This window comes from Anolis carolinensis, chromosome 1, assembly GCF_035594765.1.
Source record: "Anolis carolinensis isolate JA03-04 chromosome 1, rAnoCar3.1.pri, whole genome shotgun sequence".
Classification (NCBI taxonomy): Eukaryota; Metazoa; Chordata; class Lepidosauria; order Squamata; family Dactyloidae; genus Anolis; species Anolis carolinensis.
The window spans coordinates 111,496,449-111,514,705 of NC_085841.1; the positions used below are offsets into that span (position 1 = coordinate 111,496,449).

Sequence of the window (18,257 nt, forward strand, 5' to 3'; positions counted from 1 at the left end):
ACGGCCTGGAAGCTCCAACTAGTACAACGGGCAGCAGCCGGATTAATAACTGGGGCGGCATACAGGGAGCGTACCACCCCTCTGCTAAGCCAGCTCCACTGGCTGCCGATATGCCACCAAACCCAATTCAAAGTGCTGGCTTTGACCTATAAAGCCCTAAATGGTTCTGACCCGATCTACTTGTCTGAACGTATCTCTTCCTATGAGCCAGGAAGATCCCTAAGGTCATCTGGTGAGGCCCTGCTCTCGGTCCCGCCTGCCTCACAAGCACGGCTGGTGGGAACGAGGGACAGGGCCTTCTCGGTGGTGGCTCCCCAGCTGTGGAACACCCTCCCAAAAGATATACTGCAAGCCCCAGCCCTTTTGAGTTTTAGAAAAGCCTTAAAAACATGGCTATGTGCTCAGGCTTTTAACGAATAAACGACAAAGATGACCCAGACTGATATATGGATAAAGCACTAGGATATTGGATGAACGGATTTTAACCATATGTTTTATATTTTATACTGTATTTAACTATTTGTAATAGATTTTATATTCTGTTTGTTTTAATGATGGGTTGGCATTGAATTGTTGCCAATTGTATGCCACCCTGAGTCCCTTCGGGTGAGAAGGGCAGGATAGAAATATTGGAAATAAATAAATACTAATTCAAAGTGTGATGGATAAAAATAAATTTTTTTTACTATGAAGAAATGTGCTAAATACATGTATTCACTTGTTCAAAAGTGCTGTATATAAAACTACACAGAATTAGTTTTACATCCAGATAATTTAAACACGTTTACAAAATATAGAAAGAAAATATATTTGTTACGCTTGTGTTCTTGTTACTTAGAGTGAGATTTATGATTCTCTGGTCAATCTACCATCTAGACCCAGTGCATACCTCTTTAATTGCTGTGGTAGAACTACTCTGAACATTATCATTGGTTTATTGCTAATAAATAATGTATACCCAGTTTTTCTATCAAATATATATTTGGATCAGTTATGAGTGGTTCACCAGAGACTTTCCAATGGTAAATTGCCATTCTGATACAAAGTGGAGCCTCCACTTTCAGATACAGTGAAGACTGGATAATTAATTGTAGGAGGAGTTCGATATTACAGAAGTTTTTATGTTTGATGCTGGAAATCCATAAAATATTTTGAGTGCTTAGGGGAAAAATGTATAGCATGTATAATAACTCTTTCTTAGAGGATACTATAGAGATACAACTGAAAATTTTGTTACAGATATTTACAATATTGTGAGGGGAAGGCATGTGAGGAGGCAGTCCTTCAGATATAAATCCATGCAGATTTTTGAAAGTCAAAACTAGCCATTGACTTCAGCTAAGAAATGAATGGTTAGCTATGTGTCTCCAAATTACCTATTGGCTTATGGCCACTCCATGAATTCCTTAGAGGTTTTTTTAAGGCAAATAATACTCAGAAGTGGTTAGCTTCCAAAATTAGGCAGATCTTGGTGTTTTGATTTATTTTTGAAATGACTATGAGATTCCTCAGGCCACACCAGTCAAAATCCTGATGCCAATACTGTGATCAAAGAAGAGTCTAAGTCAGTTCAGATGTGACAGAGTTTATCTCCAATGTATTTGGAAAACATGTCAGAACAGGTTATTGAGCAACATCATGATCAGATAATGACCTAGGAATAATTAAGAGACTGATTAAGCCACACTCTAATTTGTAAAATTTTACTAGAGAACCCTGATCCAAAGCAGTGTCAGCAGAAAAGTAGATAGTTATCAACTGCTACTGACAGGTCTGTAACACGAAGTCTAATCTTGGTACTGTTGTGTCCAGTCCAAATCTTTTTCCACCTCTCTGCTAGCCATAATCTCATCTGTTTTGTTTCTGTTTAATTAATGGGTGTCAATAATGTGTGTACACTTTCAGTTCCAGAATTCTAACCAATTATATGGGTAAGCTCTCAGTCCCTTGCTCATTAGAGCAAGGGTGATCTCTTCTCACTCGTCAGATACTCTTGGACTGCAGCTCCTGACAACCCGCCCCCCCCCCTCCCCAATTGGCTATTCTGGCTAAGGCTGGTGGGAAATGTTGCCCAACAACATCTACTGGGCTAGAACTACATGAATGCATCCTGCATTAAAGTATTCAGTTGCCTTTATTACCAATAGGTGTAACCACAATGCAGTCCGGAAATAGGATCTGTCAGTACTTGGGTTAAAGCGCACAAATATTTTTTCCAACCCTCATAAAGAGCCAGAGATCACAGGAATTCTGGACTTTTGATAAAAGAGTTAATCATCTGTTAGTCATATGTGTATTTATATCCCACCTGTCTTCCAATAAGTATACATTTCTTCCTCCTGGAAGTAGATACGTAGAAAGAGAGATGTTCACAGACCTAGTCCAATGCTCCTTCTGTCTTAAGCTTATGGAATTTCTTCAGTATAAATTCCAAAGTAAGGCCACTTCATCTCCACTTTCTCTGTGAATAGGAATATAGTTTTCCAATTAACATTGTTTTTATTTGAACACATTTGAAAATATGACCTAATGGCTACTTTAAAACAAACATTTTCTGTAATAATCTATTAGGAGCTAACCAGGATATGTGCTAAGGAAACGACATATCTGTGTAGCAGAAATGCTACATTGAAATAATCTTTTCCCCTGTAACTAATGACTAAGCATTGAACATTGACTGTGAAAAGAATAATCACTTTCTAGTGCCCCAACCCTTACTCAGTTGGTATTACTTCCTGTGGGCTCTGTTTTTTCAAAGCAAAATCGTTGTTCTTCCATACTAACATCTGCTGGGATACTTCGTCTTGATGTAAGAAGCTGAATATTATCTTCTTGTAATGCCAAAGGCAAACCTAGATGGGGTATTGATTTAACTACAGGAATCTCCATGTGTTTTGTCTTTGCTGCAGTGTTATATCATGATAGCTATCTAGGGTGAACTGTTTTATTATAAAAGCTCATGCCTTTCTGTGTTGTAGGTTTCCTGTTGTTACCACAAACTCAAGTGACAGAAACAATTCAGGCAACTAAAGAGGCAATATTGTACGTAGTTAAGTTTAAATTGGGATACAGCTTCAAGGTGAATGACAAAACAAGTAATTTTCTAAAATTTAAAATACATTTCACCTTCTCATCTGTTCATTCAAGCACATTGAGATTATAACCTCTCCAGATCCGCCTGCCCATTTATATCAAAATGTGTATGTGGAGGTCCCTTCAATTCTTCTGTCAACTTATACTGATAACATGAATTTCATAGGATTTTCGTAGGCAAGGAATATTCAGAAATGGTTTTGCCATTCCTTTCCCTGAAATATAGCCTACAGCAACTGACATTTGCCTGCAGTCTTTCATTCAAGGACTAACCAGAGCTGACCCTGCTTAACGCCCAAGTTCAAATGGGATTTATGCCTTTACAAATTCACAAAACTTTAATACCCTTACTATATGACCTTTCAAAAGCATATCTTAACAAGACTTTAATGTGAAGACCATGATTCATAGTTTTATTTTAGATGTATAATATCTATAATTATACTTCCTTCCACCACTATGCAACCAGGTTATTTTTGAGTGTTTGACCTTGTATTTATCAAATCTGTATCCTAGCCAAAAACCTTTGAATAGCAACTTCAACCTAAATAATAAGTTAGATTGTCTGGCCTACCCCATAAACTGCAACCAAGTGAAGCGGATATCAATTTCTCAATGTGTAGATGCTTCAGACATTTTTTTATCTATTTTTTCCTCATTTCCATGTGCAATAAATCAAATGTTTACAGTTCCCTGAAAAATGGCCGCTTTGGCCTTAGGATATCCATCTATTAACAGATGCACTGTTCATTTTGATGACTATTTGGATTTTAAGCATGTATTGTTACAAATTATGGCTTGTTTTTCATTAAGAATTATCAAATTCCTATTCAAGTAAATGTCAAATCTGTATTGTTTTATCTATATATATAAAAGGATAAAAAAATTCAGCCTAAAACAACAAAACTACACATCCCAGAAACACTAAACTTGGCAGCACAACCCCTCATCCATGCCTCTACGTTCATACAACAAACAGAAAAGAAAAATAAAGTCCTAATTAGAGGGAGAGAAATAATTAGAGGGAGAGGTGATATTGCAGGACTTAATCCCTACTGCCCTTTCCCTGTGTGCCCTGTCTTTAGATTATAAATTTGTTTTGTTTTTTTCTGGTTTCTTGTAAAGTACCATGTACAGTGATTGTACTATGCAAATAAAATAAATTATTATTATTATTATTATTATTATTATTATTATTATTATTACAAAATATCTTCACAGTGTTAGATCAAAGGGGAGCAAAACCAAAGGTAGTCATTAGTGCAGGGTCTAATGGGGTTTTGGGCCTGTGGGGACTCACTATTGGGTAGTCCTGGGAGTACCCGGGGGTGAGTCCTCATAGCAATCTAGGTGTGAGATGGTGCCCGCCCCTCCCCCCAAGCCCCCAAAAGAAGCCCTAAAACCTTTTAAAAACTTACCGGGCAGCCATTACGGTGCCCCCCCCCCCCCCGGTCTCCACTTGCGTCATTTCTATGTACCAGAAAGACAGAAGAACCACTGTAATGGCGGCCCGGTAAGTTTTAAAAAGTTTTTAGGACTTATTTTCATGGGGTTTGGGATGGCTGGATGCCATCCCAGTAGTTATTGGAATGGCATCTAGAAACCCCACCAGGAAAGCCAGTGGGGGTTTTTTTTGGGAGGGGGTGGACTTAAACCCACTTTGGCACAGGTTTAACTAATGTCTGGAAGTGCCCACAGTTACACTGTTCAGTTACACCAGAGAAAGGAAAAGTTGACTGTCTGAAGAAAGATTTGTTTCCCCCGTAAAGAATGAACTCTTATACCTGGCACTAGATCATAGCATGTGTGCCTGAAATCCTATGTTTTCTAGTGTGCCTGAAATATACTTCTTTCTTCCACTGTGAAAGGTAATCATGTAAAACAGGTTTTGTGACATTATATTTATGATGAACAGATTATTGATATTAAACGGTGCCTTTCTGAAAACATGCATTATTAATGATTGAATATTAATAATTTATATCGAGATACAGGACTTCCCGTAAGAGATGTTCAAATGCTGTGTGTACATCAGGGATAGTTGCTGTTGTTTTTCCCACTTTATATCACAAAGTCAATTCTTTTATTCCCATTCATACATGTATTGAATACAAGTTCTCCCCTTAAGGTTAAATAAGTGGATCTGTTTCTAATGCTAGTGTTTCTGGATTTTTTCCACTCTCTTGACACAATACAAAAACTCCCAAATCTAGTTTTCTTACATTTAGGGGAGCTGCAGGAAGGCACCTCTTGATGGATGCAGTGGATGTCTGCTATTTAATTTAGGCCACATCTGAGAGATAGCAAAAAATGTAAGTTCCCATTAGTTCTTTGCTGCACACTTTTGTGATCGTTTTGTGTGTTCAAATAATGGTGACCTTAAGGCTAACTTGACAAGTTTTGTTCAGAGGTAGGTTGTTACTGCCTTCCCAAAGTACTTTTCTAAAATTCAGGAGCATTTATAGATGCACAGATTTTGTCCACAAGGTCTGTATTCTTATATTTGCCTTTGATGGATTCCCTAATTATTTTAGGGAATCCATCAGCTCCAGAGCAGTAAAGATTTACGCAAGTGAGGGACACTTAAATAGGTTTGGTGAATTTTATTTTCCAACTAATATGTATATAATAACTTAGTATATTAATAGAAGCATAATAAATGAAAGGGAAAGATGTATTTCAAAAAAACATTTTCCTATCTATACCAAGAAATAGTATTTTGTAGAAAATTAAACTCTATTTATTCTTTATAAAAACTTTGTAATATGAAAATTTAATTTTCTAAAAGTTAGAATGTATTTGTAGTATGTGGATGAAAAATGAATTTTTCCCCAGTGCCATAAATTTGCATTTGACTGCTTTGTACTCCAAAACTATGCCATTTTAAAACAAACCAGTCAACTTGTCTGTAACTAGATTGCATAAAATGTAAAGGAAATACATTCCAGAATACTGTTATGGAATGGGACAAAGGAGTTGTTTTGATATATGAATGTGTACATACATACAATAAATGCTTATCATGGGCTGTCATTTATTAGATGTACAATCTCTCGTTTAGCATTCAATAATCCATCAACAGGGAAACAAGTAATAGTGCAGGTGTGGCTGGTTTATGTTACCATATCCGTCTGCACTTGTGTCTCATTTGATGAACCTGGATTCAGTTGCACTAAGCCAATAAGTAGTGTCCTGCTCACTTCAAAGGATCAGTCTGAACGCAGATTAGAGATAACTGCTCTCAAATCCAATCTTTATTGAAGGACACATGACTTTGGAAAAGTCAAGAATGACTCAATGTTTACATACAACTATTTTTATAACTTTTGATGCTACGTAACACCACACGTAAATATCATCATCAAGTCCCACCTCCAATATCACATTACTACCATTTTCACACACTAGACCAATTATAATTGTTTATACTTTCGGTCCCAAGTTCCCAGGCATATTCTATCTTCTTCTGCCAGGTGCTTCTGGGATTGTTTATGTTATGACTCCCAGTTGCAGGGCTGAATTACCAAAGCCCTGTAACTGGGTTCCATGACATGGTGCCCTCCTTTTCTTCGTCCTCCTCTTCGGTTCTTCCTTCATCACAAATCTGAAACAAAACAATAATTCTATGTGTCCATTTTGTCCAAAGTACCCATGTATTTTTTCAGTAAGCTACGATGGAATACAGGGTGTATTTTCCCCAAACTTTTTGGCAATGCCAACTGGAAAGTCACTTCGTTGATAACACCCTGTATTCTAAATGGTCCAATATATTTAGGGCCCAATTTTTTCGAAGGTAGCCCCAGTTTGATGTTTTGGGTACTTAACCACACTAAATCTCCTTTCTCCAATTTATCACCTTCCACCCTCTTTCTATCTGCGAACACTTTATACTTTTTATGTGCTTCCTTTAAGGATGCAGTCACTTGACTCCAGCATTCCATCATTTGCGTTTTCCATTTCCCCCCTTCTGTTTCCTCATTCTCTGCCCATCTTGGCAGCTGGGGCAGAGGCTGTATTTCATACCCGTAAACTACTTCAAAGGGGGTTTTGTTTGTTGCTGAATGTATAGTCGAATTAAAAGCTAGTTCTGCAAAAGCCAACCACCGAGACCAGTCATTTTGTCTCATGTTAGAGTACATTCGAAGGAACTGCCCAAGTGTCTGCTGAGTACGTTCTACCGCCCCATTTGTCATGGGGTGAAAAGCAGAACTTAAACTCCTTTCTGCTCCTAGCATTTCCAAGAATTTTTCCCAAAATTTTGCTGTGAATTGTACTCCTCTGTCACTGACCACTCTACTGGGACATCCATGCAGTTTGTAAATGTGGTTTATGTACAATTCAGCTAGTTTCTCGGCTGATGGTAGTTTCGGCAGAGCTATAAAGTGGGCCTGTTTAGAAAACAGGTCTAATACTGTCCAAATATAACGATGTCCTTTGCTAACCGGTAGTTCCCCCACAAAGTCCATAGCTACACATTCCCAAGGTCTGGTAGGTTCTGCTACTGTTTGTAATAATCCCATTGGTTTCCCTCCTCTCGATTTATTTCTGGCACAATCATCACATTGAACCACATGGTTTTTTATGTCCTTCCTCATCCCTGGCCACCAGCAATGTTTTGCTATTGCTTTTGTTGTTTTTGTAATTCCTGTATGACCAGCGCTCTGGTTATTGTGAAAACGATGCAAAATCTTGATCCTTAATGTTGCTGGGATATACAGTTTCTTGTTCACAAACCAAAATCCCCCCTTCTGCTCCCCCTGTTCTGCATTGGATGCGATCCACTGGTCTCCTTCATAAGACTGTTTCAGTTCGTTTCCCCAATTATCTTCCCCGCCGAGTTCAACCATAGCAGTGTTCTCTTTTTGGGTTTGTGCTCTTGTCCTGACAGCTAAGCCCCATTGTTTATCAGAGAATATTGTTCCCTCTTTTGCTGTGGTTATTCCTTCGTGTTGAGGCATGCGTGAAAGGGCATCTGCCAAGACATTCTGCTTCCCTTGAAAAAACTTTAATTGGAAATCGAACCTGCTGAAGTATTGTGCCCATCTAATCTGTTTGGGGGACAATTTTCGAGGAGACTTTAAATACTGGAGGTTCTTATGGTCAGACCAAATTTCAAATGGGATTCCGCTTCCTTCGAGAAAGTGCCGCCAGCATTCTAAGGCTTTTAATATGGCTAGTGCCTCTTTTTCCCATATCGGCCAACATTTTTCAGTTTCGCTGAACTTCCGGGACAAATATTCACAGGGTTTTAAGTTCCCATTTTGATCCTTTTGCAATAGTACTGCCCCATACGCACAGTCTGATGCATCGCAATGGATTATGAACGGGCTCCTGATATCGGGGTGTTTTAGAATGGGTCCTTCTGTGAAGCATTCTTTTAGGGTTTCAAATGCCTTTTGGCATTCTGGCGTCCAACTTAGTTTGGCGCCAGGAGCTTTTACTTTTGCTGTCTCTCCTTTCCCTTTTGTTTTTAAAAGTTCAGTAAGGGGTGCAGTTATTTGCGCGAAGCCTTTTATGAAGGATCTGTAAAAATTTGCAAACCCCAGAAATGATTGCAATTGCCTCCTTGTTTGAGGCACTCCCCATTCTTTTACATCTGATACTTTAGCTGGATCCATAGCTAACCCTTCTGGAGATATCCGATACCCCAGAAAGTCAATTTGAGTTTTATTAAATTCACATTTGGACAGTTTTGCGTACAGCTTTGCTTCTCTTAGCCTCTGCAAAACTTCCCGGACCAATTTCACGTGCTTTTCCTTATCTTCAGTCACAATCAAGATATCATCAAGAAATATGAATACCCCTCTGTACAACAATGGGTGTAGTATTTCATTTATAAGCTGCATAAAGCAGCTGCCTCCATTTTTTAATCCGAAAGGCAAAATTTTATATTCAAAATGGCCGAATGCGCAGGAAAATGCAGTTTTCCAAGTATCCTCCGGTTTGATCCTTAATTTATGATATGCTTCAATTAAATCAAGTTTAGTAAATATGCTCCCTTTCTTTAATACGGTAATTAAATCCTTTACTAATGGCATAGGGTATTTATTGTCCTTAGTAATTGCATTTAAATTTCGATAATCAATGCACAATCTTAGGGAGTTGTCTTTCTTTCTCCTGAATAACACTGGGGCCCCGAGAGGAGAATTGGATGGCTTAATGAAGCCTCGCGCCAGGTTTTTATCAATGTATTTCCTCAATTCCTCCTTTTCCTGCACAGACATGGGATACACTTTTGGTTTTGGTAAGTTTGCTCCTGGGGTTATTTCAATTTCTACTTCTATATTCCTTTTGGGGGGTAATTTACTTGCCTCTTTCTGATTGAACACATCCACAAAGTCTCTGTATTCAGGTGGCAATAGCTGTGGGTCTATTTCACCTTCTTCATCTCCCTCGTCCTCCTCTTCTGCAATCTTGCTTATCTCCCATTGCGTCTGCTGTTCTTTAAATGCTAGGCTCTTTCCTCTCCAATCTACTTCAGGATTTGCCTGTTCGAGCCATGGTATCCCTAATATTACGTGGTATGTGGCAATAGGGGCTATCACAAAGGATATTCTTCCTTCCCATTTGCCTATTTTACATGGGACCTCCCGTATTTCCTTTGTAGATACTTCCCCAGTAGCAACTGATCCGTCTAGCTGCGAAAACGCAATTGGGGAGTCAAGCGCCATCTGCTGGCATTTCAACGCTCCTGCTAATTCCGGAGTTATAATATTTCTGGAACAACCACAATCCACAAATGCCTTGCAGGTGGCCCGATTCTCTAGCCCCGAGAGGCAGATTGGCACTACTATCATGCGTTTGTCCCGACTCACCAATTTTTCTGAAGGTTCTGGGGCTTGCACCTCCTCCTCCGCACGCCTCCCGGTTGCTGGCTTGGGCTTTGAGGGTTTTGGCGGCTCCCCCTTCCGGGCCCAGCATTCTGCTGCTCGATGGCCCGTCTTCCCACATACAAAGCATCCCGGTTTAGGTTTGTTGTCGTCTCCTCTGGAGGGAATCCCCGGCCTCCCTCTGGGTCTTTCCTGCTTCCTCGTTTCTCCTCGACCTCTCGCCACCGGTCTTTGCTGGCCACCGCTGCTCCTGAAGCGCTTTACTTGGGCCAGGGTGGATTCAACGCGCCCTGCTAGTTGAATCCATCCCTGGAGCGTTTCGGGGTCATCTCTGTGCGCTGCCCAGCTGAAAATCTCGGGGCGTAGTCCCTCTTTAAATAATTCCACTTTGGTCACTTCAGACCACTCTGGTACCCTTTCCGCGAGGTGGAGGAATTCCTCTGCGTACTCGGGCACCGTTTTGTCCCTCTGCTTTATTCCTTTCAGCTGGTCTCGAGCCCTCAATTGCTCTAGCCGGTCTCTGAACCGGTTTTCCAGTGCGGCGAGGAAGCGGGGCACTGACCTCAGGCATGGGTCGCGTCTGGCATGTAGTTGCACATACCAGCTGGCTGCTCCTCGCTTTAGTGTGTTGCCGATGGCTCGAACCCTGCTTGCTTCGGAGGGGAATGTGTGTGCGTTGTCTTCCATGTATCCTCTGATGCTAATTAGAAAAAAGTTCAGTTCATCTGATTCCCCTCCGTATTCTAGCTTGAGATCTTCCCTTCTTGGCATCCATTCAGCGGCCCGTTGATGCTGTCTGGGAGGCATGGGGAAGGGTTGCATCGGGTTTCCTTGGATGGCCCCTTGGAACACGCCGCGCCCCACTCCGGTGGTCATTCTGCGCGGCTCCCGAAATCCTGCCGCCGCTGTCGGCCCTTCACCCCATCCGCATATTGGCCTCGCTGTAGCCCCCGCATCTCGCCTTTCCTCGTCGTACGGCACATCCTCCTCCTCTTCCTGGATCTCCTGCTGCTCTCCGCCTTCGTCTGCTAATCCACTGGACCCGATCCCTGGCCCCAGTGGTCTTTCTACTCCGACTCCCATTCGGGGGGTTGGGAGCTCTGTTGGGGTTGGCGGCCTCAGAATTCCCAGAGCTTGCTGGCGCTCCACTTCGCGCGCCATTCTGTCCCGGAACTCAAGCTCTTGCCAATATTCCTCGTCTCCCTCGTCCCTTGCCACCGCGGGACTCTGCGTTGAAGCTCGCTGTCCCCTCTGGCTCCAATCATCTCCTTTGCTTGGCTCTCTCTCGGCGCCATATCGGATGTGCTCTTTTTGGAGATTCTCTTCCAATATTGGCACTATTCTCCCCACGGTATCCGACAGCCTGGATAAATGAGTTTCCAGGATGGATAGCCGCAGGGCCACGGTCTCCGGCATGCTTCCTCCAGATCCCCAACTGGTTTCTGTCGCCGCCGAAACGCCTCTTCCCCCTCTGGGAATCCTCTGAGTCACGCCGTCCGGCTTGGGGTACCCCGTAGAGGAAGCTATGGCTTGCAATGTCTCTTCTGCCAACGGCCGAGCTCCCAGCGAAGGCCCCTTTGCTCCGTCATGGCTTTGATCTCCTTCCCTGCTCATTATCACTTCACTGCAAATTTGCAGGAGGGTGAGAACTGGATTCTTGACTTAATTGTCCTGCTCACTTCAAAGGATCAGTCTGAACGCAGATTAGAGATAACTGCTCTCAAATCCAATCTTTATTGAAGGACACATGACTTTGGAAAAGTCAAGAATGACTCAATGTTTACATACAACTATTTTTATAACTTTTGATGCTACGTAACACCACACGTAAATATCATCATCAAGTCCCACCTCCAATATCACATTACTACCATTTTCACACACTAGACCAATTATAATTGTTTATACTTTCGGTCCCAAGTTCCCAGGCATATTCTATCTTCTTCTGCCAGGTGCTTCTGGGATTGTTTATGTTATGACTCCCAGTTGCAGGGCTGAATTACCAAAGCCCTGTAACTGGGTTCCATGACAAAGTAGTACATGTTTTTTTTTTAGGTATCAGGCCAAGCCTTTCATTCAACTGGATGCAATTTATCTGATAGTCATTAGAGAAAGTGATAAACAGAGGCCTATATGAAGGTTTGTGGCAAACTATTTGCTCGTGCCAAAAGAAGGCAGGTTTATGCCACTAGAGTTGCATCTACACTATAGAATTAATGCAACTTGGTATCACTTTAACTGCCCTGATTCAATGCTAAGGATTCCTAGAAATTGTAGTTTTACAAAGTGTTTCACCTTCTTTGTCAAAAAGTGCTGGTGCCTTGCCAAACTATAAATCCCAGGATTCCATAGTATTAAGCCATAGCAGTGTATCAAACCACATTAATTCTGCAGCGTAGATGCATCCTAGCACAGACTATCACAAAATAGTTTCAAAGGCTAAAGTGATGCCATACCAGCAATGTGTTATTTCATGGCTGTTGAGTCAGTGGCATCTAGTGTCCTGCATGGTCATAGGGATGTAATTCCTTACAAATTTTGCTGTCAAAAAGGGAACAAATAGTTTTAGAAGTTAGCGTGCTATGAGAAAAAAAAAAGATAATTGAAGTTTTCAGAGACTGAAGTTTGGGACTGAAGTGTGTGCAAAACTCTTGTGTGAATTTTTTTGTCTTCACCACAGGAAGTAGCATTTTCTATGCAGGAACCAGCACTGGGCGCAAAATAAATCAAAGTGCAAATTTTGCCTAGAGTAAGTCCCAAATTGTAAAGCTTCTTATCAGTTCAGGGTTTGTTAGCACTCAAGAAACATATTCTTCGGGAATTTCTGGAATGTGTTATATTTTTCTTATCCCTAATGGGCCTTGATGTCTTTCTTTATCTTATACTATATAAATTGTCAGCCCGCTCCAGCAGCCACATTTCTGAAAGATGCTGAAACAGCAGCTTCGGTGCTCTTCATGCCACTTTGCAAAAACTTCTGGTAAATGGATCAGTTCCTTTCCTTTGCCATGCCACTGATATGTACTTCATCTTTGAGGTGTTCAAGATCAGAATATGGTGAATCAATTACTTATTGCAAAAAGACTATATATCTGGAACAAAATATAGCTCTCTGCCAAATGATGACCTGTTTTAACTGTCAGGTTTTTGTGGCAGAAACTTTCCCCTTTAACTGTGTAATGTGCATATTTTAACTTTTTCTCAAATGTGTTCTCTGCCTTTGTCTCCTTTGTTCCTTGTTTCATTATCCCATCTTATTTCTGATCAAGTTTTCTTCCCTCGTTTATGGAGGGAAGCTAAAAAGATATTGTCTTTGCTATACTGTCTCCCTCTCTCTTGAAAAACATTGAGTAGACAAGCACAATAATTATTGTCTCCCTCTCCGTTGTCTGCAATGAAAGTCATGAAGTCTAAATTGTTTTCATGTATAAATCTTGTATAATTTTTCATTTATAAATGACTGTTGCATTGGATTTTTTTTAAAAAAAAACTATTTTAAAACTTTTTTTATTTGATTCTCCTCACGGTTGAAACACCCAGATAAAACACAATACCATATATATAATACATATATTAAAAGGCATTGTACAAAGATGAAAATACAATACTTTGGTGTTAATTAAAAAAGAAACTTCCTCCGGATGTCCCCTGCCCACTCTCCATTTTAATCTGCTTCAAAAAAGTATTCAGCGGGACTGACAGGTCTGTTTTTGGACTCCCTTTGATTTCATGCATTTTAAGAACCCACTTCTTTGGATAGACGTACTCCTCTTAAAGCTTTACCTATCTCTGAATGTTTGGAAAACAAATAGTCCGAATATGTCACAGCACTATGGTTCTGGTGCAGTTCTGAACAGATTTTCTGCTAAAGTTATAGAACATTACTAAAAGGATTTCAGTACTTCCACATGTAAAATGACAATCATTACACTATCATCACTTTTCAAGGGAGCTCTACATGGTCCAAAGTGACTACTAATGTGAGAGGAAAGAAAGCAAATCAGCATATGGGAAGAAAATGTTCCCCTTTCTTTTTCCTTACCTGTTACAGGTAGAAGGGTTTTGCTTCCAGGCTCCACATTGCCCCAAATCTTGGTTTATGTTTACCTTCAAATCATTTCTTATTTAGGGTGATCTACACAGGCACTACAATCCTTCTGGAATCCAGCTCAAGGTCAGAGTGTCTACAAAACTTTCACCTCCAAAGCAACCTCCAACCTTCATTCAGCCAAAAACTGCATGTTAAAAACTCACTGGAAATTCCAGATCACACCATAATATGAGTTCAGGTTGATCACTGTATAAATAGTGCAGTGCTACAAAGTGAAAAATGCATTTGGAGTGATTGTCAGGACAGGGTTAAAGCTGCAGGAGTTACAGACAGGTAAACACACACCTCCTTCCCAGCAAGAATGCACAGCATTCCCATGGGATTGCTAATATTGCTCACTGTCCAAGCAGTTCATTTTGTGGAGGAGATAAGAAAACTACTCCTAGGTTTGTACGGTTCCAAATCATAGGACAGTGGTTCTCTACCTGGGTTTTGGCCTTCAAATCCCAGAAATCCTAACAGCTGGTAAACTGGCTGGGATTTCTGGGAGTTGTAGGCCAAAAACATCTGGGGACCCCAGGTTGAGAACCACTGTCATAGGAGCTATGTGAATTCTGTGACAGCTTGCAGAGAGTTCTTGGAGTTGCCTGTATAGGCACTCCAGAGCAAACCAGATCTCTCTGATCCACATCCTGAATCTGATTAAATGGTTGTGTGGAAGCACCCTAAGTTGAACTAATCTTTCTTGGCAAGATTTCTTCAAAAGAGGTTTGCCACGACCTTCCTATGAAACTGAGAGACTGTGATTTGTCTAAAGGCCCTTCTACACATGCATTAAAATCTGAGAGGAAGTGGGTTAAAAGGGGGGGGTGACATTTAGCCAAAGTGCGGGAGGAATCAGGAGGAATCAGGTTAAGGGTTGCACGTGTTTAAAAGGTACCCTTTAGACCTAATTCTTCCTGAGAAACATGCACCTTTCTATGCCTGCATATCCCAGCAGTCATGGAAAACACATGCTTTCCTTCCCTCCTCCCAGTGTGGACTCCTCCAGAGCATGTGCATTTCTGAAAAGCCTGAAACAGCTGATTAGCAGATCAGCTGTCAAACAAAGACACAGGTGGCTCAGGGAAGCACCAGTGGAAATCAAATACAACTTTCTAAAATTCTGTCTTTTACCCTTTGTAATGTTAAATACTGCTTGAATTAAGAATTCAAGAGACCTGAGGGAAGATTTCTTTTTTTAAAAAAATTCTCCATTATGCGCTGAACCACATGCACGCATTTCTGGAGTGAATGGTTTGAAAAAAAAATCTTCCACTGGATGCCCCCCTGGCCACCATGGAGCCTCTCCTCGCATTCTTGTGGTGTGAAAAAATGACAACCTGATTGAATGGGAGGGATGAGGAGGAAAATCCCTACACACACACACACACACACACACACACACACACACACACACACACACTGTCCCCTCAGGTGTCATTTTCTCATGCCAGGAGGACACGAGAGGTTCCATGGCAGTCAGGGACCTTTTCAGTTAGTTATAAAGGGTAAATTGGGGCTGGGGGGGAGGGGTGGGCTCCAGGAGCCCAAAGGTGCAGAAAGGCTGTGCAGACTGACCCTCAGGAAATGTGTGACGCATCCCAGTAGTCTATCTCCACAGGTCCAGCACCTCATTAGACATGGATCTTTCATAAAGATCCAGATCTAATTAGGTGTTTATGTGGAATAAACTAGGGAAATCTTGGTTTACTCTTCATTAATTTGCTTTTACCCAAGGTGTCATTCGGACACCTCTGGTAAAATCGAGATAAGTCCTGTATTTTGGGCCAGTCTGGATGGGCCTAGAGAGAAGCCAGCCACAAGGGGCCACAAATTTAGTGGGAAAACTGGAATGGAGCATAAAACGTATTCAAGAACAATAGATATTGATTTGAACTAGGACTGTAACTACTCTTGTTGGTAGATGAACGAATGAAATCTTTAGCAAGAGAGAAAAGTTTCATTGTCTAATGTCATTATTATGTGTGAGATAGATAAAAATCTTGCAAATTGCAAATGTTTTTTTCAAAAAAAAGAAAAGAAAATGTGCAGCATTATTTTGTTAGATATGTAAAAAGATCTGAGCAAACATATTCTTTATCAATCATTTTTCTTCTTCCTAATTATTAAGTTAACAAGACATTTGTTGTGTGTTGCCCTATATATTTCTCCAGTGTAAAATTTATCCACATTAACTATTTGCTGCAAACTAATGTTATATACAACAATATATAAGCATTTGTGGTTCAGAAACGCCATTGTTATAATAAAAACTATTTTGCTTTTTTATACTCATTTGTCCATCATTCCTAGACAAATATAGCAATTTAATGGGTGGAACAGCACGATTACTTTCAAATTGTTTGCAGTATGTTGAACTTTGCATTATAAAAGGGCTTTCCCCCCATTAAATTAACTCAGCATTCAGTAAACTATCACAGCTTGTATTCTATGTGAGTACATTCATTCTATTGGACCCTGATCTCATAATAATCTGTGCATTGCCTCATATTGCATGTATCAATTCAACAATCTATGTGATTGCAACTTGAGGGGAGCATGTGCCATGTATATTAATCTCTATATAGAAAACTGGAATGCAAGAAGCAGCATGAGATTATGGAGAAGCATTCTTCATATTTTATAGACTGAGAAAAGAATACATATGGCAGATCATTAAATCATAGAATAAACAGCATATCTCCTTACCTGGGAGGCAGGCTTTTAAGAGTCTCTTAGGAATGTTTTAGTGGAAATCACTGATAATGGGAGAAACACAGTGCCTATTCCCTCAAGAAGGCGATTTGAAAATGTTGGGGCAGCAGAGGAAAGGTTAGGTTCTTTAATAAACATATGAATGAATCTAAGAATGAATAGGTGATGCAGCAGTATAAAACAGTGAAGAAGGGCTTAATATAAGTGCTAGAAATAAAGAAAACCCAGCTCTATGATAAGCAGGGGCAAACCAAATTTATATCCATGTTTCACATGTTTTAAGCATTTTAATCACATTTTAAAAACACTGTTGTTATTTAATTATTTTAAAATATTTGCATTCTAACATTTTCGCTTTCGATCTCTAAGCATTATTATAAGCCATTTTGAATCCTATCTTGGGAGAAAGATGGGATATAAATTTAATCAGTCAGTCAATCAATCAATGAAATATATCTAAAAATAAGAACTGGGATGGTTAATACTGGTGCAGAATATCAGAATACCAGGCTGCTGGTAAACTACATATGCTAACAATAGGGATTGTATCATCATCTCCTTAGAAGCAAACTTCACAGACTTGTCCAGTCAGGCTGATTATGACTCAAATGGTAGTTCTCATACTGATTTAATTGCTGTACATACAGAGGTGTAAGTCACAGGTAGGTTGTGGGATGAACACTATGGATTTTGCTATGACCTGCGACTAGGATAAGAGTAAAACTTAGTGGCATGTAACAAGCATATTCTTTCATCTTCTTTAAAAGATGTGGAAGAGCTAAAGAGAAGGAGAGGATCTGTTGATCTCAGATGTTACAACAGCATGTATGAATTTCATTACTTATCTTAAAGTGTCTACTATATCTATACAATTATGTATAGGGAAAGGGATATAAATGATAAAAAGAATGAGAATACAGCCTGAAGAAGGAGGAGATGAAGAGCAAGAAAAGCAACCTCTTTCTGGTAGGGACCCAGCACAAAGAAAGAAATGCAGCTTTCTCCTCCTCCCTTATCTGCTTTTTCACACTGAGCCATGTTCAGCAACTATGTGGGAAAGCCTAGAGAATGCAATGTGCCTGCCAGTTTGGGTACCTGAGGTGAAGCAGAGGAGTGGTGGTCATTTTTAATATGGGCTCACTATGTAACCCTCTTTTTCATAAGGGCTGACTGTATAAATCTCACAAGGCTTGGTAATTATTCACAGAAAAGCATCTACAGCAAACTCCTATTGAAAGTAGCCACTGCCACTTCTCACCACCTCAAGTTCTCCAAATGGCAAACATGTTTGCACTCTTTTGACTCCCTTATGTTACTGTTGAATGCTGCTCAGCCTGAAAAATGAGGAAGCTAGGAGGGTTGCCTTTCTTTCTCCTGTTTGATGGGCAGCGGGGGCAGGGGCAGCGGGGGCAGGGGCGGCGGGGGGGGGGTGTTCCATGCTTCCATGATGAGTTTTCCACCTCTGGTGCCTTTGTACTGGGTCTTCTCTCCTCCCAATCTTTTCTTTAGATCTCATTAAACTGTGA

The 18,257-nt window shown here is 40.5% G+C and overlaps 1 protein-coding gene across 3 annotated transcripts in view; it reads left to right on the plus strand.

The window, feature by feature from the left end:
- The window catches only part of epha7 (EPH receptor A7), a 252,466-nt gene that overhangs the window by 147,111 nt on the left and 87,098 nt on the right, over positions 1–18,257 (plus strand). The gene's annotated exons all lie outside the window — the stretch shown is intronic.